Consider the following 6,000-nt stretch of genomic DNA (forward strand, 5'->3'; position numbering starts at 1 on the left):
CTGTGTTTGGGGACTGTTTTGGGGGTCTTTAAGCAGCGCTCCATTAGAGCTCAACAAGGATTGGTAACTGCAGATTAAAGGGGTTCTTCTATTAACAACATACATCACCTGTCCACAGGATAAAAATGTGTCATCGATGGGGTCTGACTAGTGTTGAGCGAACATGCTCGACACTGCTCGGTACTTGCCCGAGCATCACGCATTTCCGGGTTACTCGGGCGGGAGCTCGGGTCTCCGCCCTGCATGTTTGGTGCTCTTTACAGAGCCAATGAACATGCAGGGATTTCCAGCCAGTCACTGTAATGCCGCAGCCATGTTGTTTGTGGGCATTACAGTGATTGGCTGGCCGCACAGCGTCACCTCCCAGACGATCAGCCCGTCATGATTGGTGTGTGTGGGTGTCTGTGCGTGTGTCTGCGAGTGTGTGCGGGGTGTCTGTGCGTGTGTCTGCGCGATGTCTGCGGGTGTGTGCGGTGTCTGTGCGATGTCTGCGGGTGTGCGCAGTGTCTGTGCGATGTCTGCGGGTGTGCGCGGTGTCTGTGCGATGTCTGCGAGTGTGTGCGGTGTCTGTGCGATGTCTGCGGGTGTGTGCGGTGTCTGTGCGATGTCTGCGGGTGTGTGCGTGCAGGCAGACATAGGCCGATGTGACACTACTACTCCCATCGGCCTATGTCTGTCCCCGGTCCACTCGTGCCAGCAGGATCAGCTCGATGGGAGCAGTAGTTCCCATCAGCCTGATCCTGCTATTTAAATTGCCCTACTGTGTCCCCAATAAATGTTAAATACATGTCATTGGTGGCTAGTGGTTGCCTACAATAAATTAGTTCATACATTACCTGTCAACGCCGATCGCCACCTAAAATAAAGTAAAAAATAAAAAACTACACCTATACTCACCTAGACACCTAATTCCCCGAAGCCATCGATCTCCTGTAATAAAATATAAAATAATAAACCACAACCTTATCCTTACCCCTCCGTAGTAGTCCACGAGTGTCCCACGATGATCTCCAGTTTAGAGCAGCCACATAGAATGTGACCGCTCTGAACCGCTGCCGCCGCTAGAATGATGGGGCCGTAAAGCAGCCCCGTCATTGCATAAGCGGGTTTGCTGGAGTTCAGGCAGCGCTGCTCCGGTTAGCTCCTTTACGGCCCTGCTGTATCGTGAGAAATTCCCACGGTACAGCAGTGCCGTAAAGGGGGTCTCCGGAGCTGCGCTGCCTGAATGCACTCCGGTGACCTCAGTCAGGGCTCACGCTGCTGGGAGCGGACGTGTTACCGGCAGTGTGAGCTTACAGCAGCCATGCACAGCTGTCACCATCTCCAGATGCCATCCAGCCTGTCATCCCGCAGACACTGAGAAGCGCAGGCATGCTTGCGCTCCTCAGTGTCTCTCTGTGACGGCATAAAGATGATCCGAGGTCATGTCCAATGAACTCAGCTCACCTCATGCACGTCACTGACAGCGTGGGAGAATTCTCCTGCACTCAGCGCTTCAGCGTGAGAATTTTCCCACACTGTCAGTGACGTGCATGAGGTGAGCTGAGTTCATTGGACATGACCTCGGCTCATCTGGATGCCGTCACAGAGAGACACTGAGGAGCGCAAGCATGCCTGCGCTTCTCAGTGTCTGCGGGATGACATGCTGGATGGCAGCGTTCTGCTGCGGTCCAGCCTGTCATCTCGATGTAGCAGAGCTGAAGCTGTCCTGGGAACCATGGAAAGGTAAGGATGAGGTTGCTTTATTATTTTTCTTTTATCGCAGGAGATCGTTGGCTTCAGCTGGAATGGGCGTGATGGTAAGTAGAGTTTAATTTAGAACAATAAAGAATTGTGTGTTTATTTCAATTAAAGGACTTTATTCTGGGTGTTTGTGTTTTTTCTAACTTTGACTATGGGGTTAGTAATGGGGGTGTCTTATAGACGCCTCTCCATTACTAACCTGGGCTTGATGTCAGCAGGCATTATAAGCTGACATCAACCCCAACCCTATTACCCCACTGCCACCGCTACAGGGCAGTGGGAAGAGTGAGGCTAAGTGCCAGAATTGGCGCATCCTATGGATGCGCCATTTCTGGGGCGGCTGATGGCTGGTGTTTCTAGCCAGGGAGGGGGCCAATATTCATGGCACCCTTCCTGGGCTATTAATATCAGCCCCCAGCTGTCTGCCTAGCCTTTGCTAGCTATTAAAATAGGGGGGACCCCACGTCATTTTTTTGAGGGGGTCCCCCATTTTAATAGCTAGTAAAGGCTAGGTATTCAGCTGGGGGCTGATATCAGTAGCCTGGGAAGCTCCGTGGGTATTACCCCCGTCCCAGGCTTCAAACATCTGCCCCAGCCGTCTGCTTAACCTCCGCTAGAGACTAAAATTATGGGGAACCCCACGCCAATTTTTTTTTAAATAAATCCTTTATTTTAACACTAAATGACAAGTACAGTAATCAACACTGTCACTGTACTTCATATATATGTGACTGACATGTTTCTATCTATCTAATCTATGTATGATTCTCTATTCCTTCTATTCTAAATTGTCGGGTACCGCTGCTGAATTGCCGGCCGGCTTTTTTAAAGAGACGGTGCATGAAAACACTATTATTTTTAAATAAATCCTTTACACTAAATGACAAGTACAGTAACCAACACTGTCACTGTACTTCTTATATATGTGACTGACATGTTTCTATCTATCTAATCTATGTGTGATGCTCTATTCTTTCTGTTGTAAATTGTCGGGTACCGGTGTATGCCGCTGCTGAATTGCCGGCTTTTCGCATAATACATTCTACATTATTGTTAGTTGTTTTCCTTCATGTAGAATTAACCTACAAGGAAAGAAAGGGTTTATTTTCATTCCGATATTTGTGTCCCATTGACTTGCATTGGTTTCCGGTATCGGAATCGGCGATATCCGATACTTTTTGGGTATCGGCCCGATCCAATCCGATACGATATTTCCTGATATCGGAAGGTATCGCTCAACACTATCCTTAACATATTTCACAGGAAAGCACTTTCACTTTCGTTTTTGAACGTTTTATTTTGAGCCTGTAAAAGTGGCTTAATACCTCTGACCACGTTGTTGACAGCAGTGACCTGGGGGTCAGAAATGCTTCCTGGGGCGATCCCCATGCTGTCCCCATGTCATTTGAGCACTGTCACTATCGTTTTGGGCACTTGTTAGGCTTTTAAAAGTCTGCCGGGGGAGCCGCCGCAAAAATGCCCGAGTCTCCCATAGACTAACATTGGGCTCGTTGCTCGGGTCGAGCACCCGAGTATCACGGCGAGCTCGGCCCGAGCTTCGAGCACCCAAGCATTTTAGTGCTCGCTCAACACTAGGTCTGACCACTAAGACTCCTCTCGATCAAAGGTCCCAAAGTTCCCAGTGTGACATTTAACATAAAAACCTGATTTAAACAATAGAACATTTTCTGATGACACATTTTCCAAAAATTGGCCAAGGTACTGTAATTTACTTACCTGTTCAATCCTCCGCTGCTCCCCGTCTGTCTATATTTACTTGGCTACAGTCATGACATCCCGTATTCACGCGTAACCGCACCAACTCAGTTAACTCCGAGTTGTACCGTTCTCCTTTTATATACTGTATGGTCAACCTGGATGTTTGGAGATTTGTTGCAGGGTTTAGGTGTTACTTTTGAGCAAAGATCCAAGAAAAAACTGACCCTTTCCATTTCCATTGAGAATGTACATAAGCGAAGATTTCCATTCCTAAAAAGTATCATCTTGCGTGCATGTTTCCTGCTCTTCGCTCCATGTCCCCCCCCACCTCGGCATGGTGCACTGCGGAATGGTCAGGATTCCTTAGAAATAATCATGGATACTATAGGTGCAGTCTATGTGTACATTACTCCGTTCTATCATCTCTGGCCTTCAGCTTCTCATTTTCTTAAAAGTATTGATCGGTGCTGTAATTGGCTTGAAAGTGCATCTAGTGAGACCTGGAATTCCCAGATGAGGACGGATCCAGCTAATTGTCTGCGATCTTGCTGAACACAGCAGAAGGAAGAGGGGGTGTTGGATTTCTCGCTCTGAAGGTGAGTTGGGAATTGCAGCAGTTGAAATCGGCTCCATCCAATTCATGGACTGAATGTACAGTGCAGACGCGGCCCCCAGATATGATGCAGAATACATAAGATCTGTAAGGCGGTTCACGCACTTGTTAGGCAGAAGGCAAAAGTAGATGACACACTGTTAAAAGCAAAGAGTATATAACCATGGATTTTTTTTTTTCTTTTTAGGCATTCAAGTGGAAACTGCTTCGTCAAAGGCTCCTTTTTTGGGGAGCTCTTGGAGCATTTCTTTTTCTTAATTGTTTCATGAATTTGAAGAGTTTTTCATGCAGCATTTTTTTTTGCAGCCTTTAGACAGTGCCTACTGTAGTTAGGAGAAGTTTCCTTCAGGATCGCCTTCAAAGTAGTGACATGCATCTTTTTTTCAAACCCAGCTTTCTGACACTGGGCTGTACCTTGCGACCCAAAATCCTTTGGTAATCTTCAGATTTCATGATGCCTTGCACACAGTCAAGGCACCCAGTGCCAGAGGCAACAAAACAACCCCAAAACATCTTTGAACCTCTGCCATATTTGACTGTAGGTACTGTGTTTCTTTTCTTTGTAGGTTCATTGTGTTTTCGGTAAACAGTAAAATGATGTGCTTCACCAAAAAGCTCTATTTTAGTCTCATCTGTCCAAAGAAGCTTTCCCAGAAGCATTTTGGCTTACTCATGTAAATTTTGGCAAACTGCAGTCTAGCATTTTTATGTCTCTCTCTCAGCAGCTCCTGGGTCTCCTGCAATAGCATTTCATTCAAATGTGGATGGATAGTTTACACTGACACTGATGCACCCTGAGCCTGCATAGCAGCTTGAATTTCTTTGGAACTTGATAGGGGCTGCTTATCCACCATCCGGACTATCTTGCATTGCAACTTTTCATTATTTTTTCTCTGCCGTCCACATCCAGGGAGATTAGCTACAGTACTATGGGTTGTACACTTCTTGATTATGGACAAAGGAACATCAAGATTTCTGGAAATGGACTTGTAACCTTGAGTATGTTGATATTTTTCAACAATTTTGTTTCCCAAGTCTTCAGACAGTTCTCTTCTCCTCTTTCTGTTCTCCATGATTAGTGTGGCACACACAGACACACAATGCAAAGATTGAGTCAACTTTTCCCCTTTTTATCTGGTTTCAGACATGATTTTCATATTGCCCGAACCTGTTACTTGCCACAGGTGAGTTTGAATGAGCATCACATGCTTGAAACAAAGTTGTTTACCCACAATTTAGAAAAGGTGCCAAGAACTTTGTCCGGCTTATTTTTGGGGTTATGTGTGAAATGATGTCCAATTTGAAATAAACGTGTATAATAAAACATGAGTAATTCCAAAATTTTCTGGGAGAAATTCTTCATTTTCTGGAACAATTTCAAGGGTGCCAACACTTTCGGCCATGACTGTATGAAAAGAAAATTGGATTTCACATGGACATGAATTGGAAAAGTGTTTTTGAAGTGGATTTTGATGAAGATTTTGTAGGGGATCCTCTTCAAAAACTCCTAAAAAAAAAAAAAAAAAAATGCTCTGTGTGAACATAGCCTATTCTGCCTCCTTTCGGCAAGGTCTGCCATCTCTCTCCGAGCAGAATGTTATGCTGCAGCCTTTTCATTTTTAATTAAATTGCACTAAATAAAATGTATAAATGCATATGAAATGAGAGACGAGACTATGCCAGGATACGCCAGGATTTCTAGAATGTTTTCACTGCTGTTATTTATTATGCATCCTGTGCCATCATAACGCATCCGACTGGCAAGCACCTCGGGGGTTCTGTATACATTTAATAGTATACGGTTAATTATTCATGTAGCTAACAAGAAAACATAGCGTGCCGTCTGATTCTCCTTCCACTGCAATGTTCTAGAGATAAGAGAAAATCGGGACCCGCTGAGACTGCTGTGAAGTGACGCCATTGAC

The sequence above is a fragment of the Phyllobates terribilis genome, unplaced genomic scaffold (assembly GCF_046119375.1).
Source record: "Phyllobates terribilis strain yellow unplaced genomic scaffold, ASM4611937v1 Scaffold_1__5_contigs__length_1240528914, whole genome shotgun sequence".
Lineage (NCBI taxonomy): Eukaryota > Metazoa > Chordata > Amphibia > Anura > Dendrobatidae > Phyllobates > Phyllobates terribilis.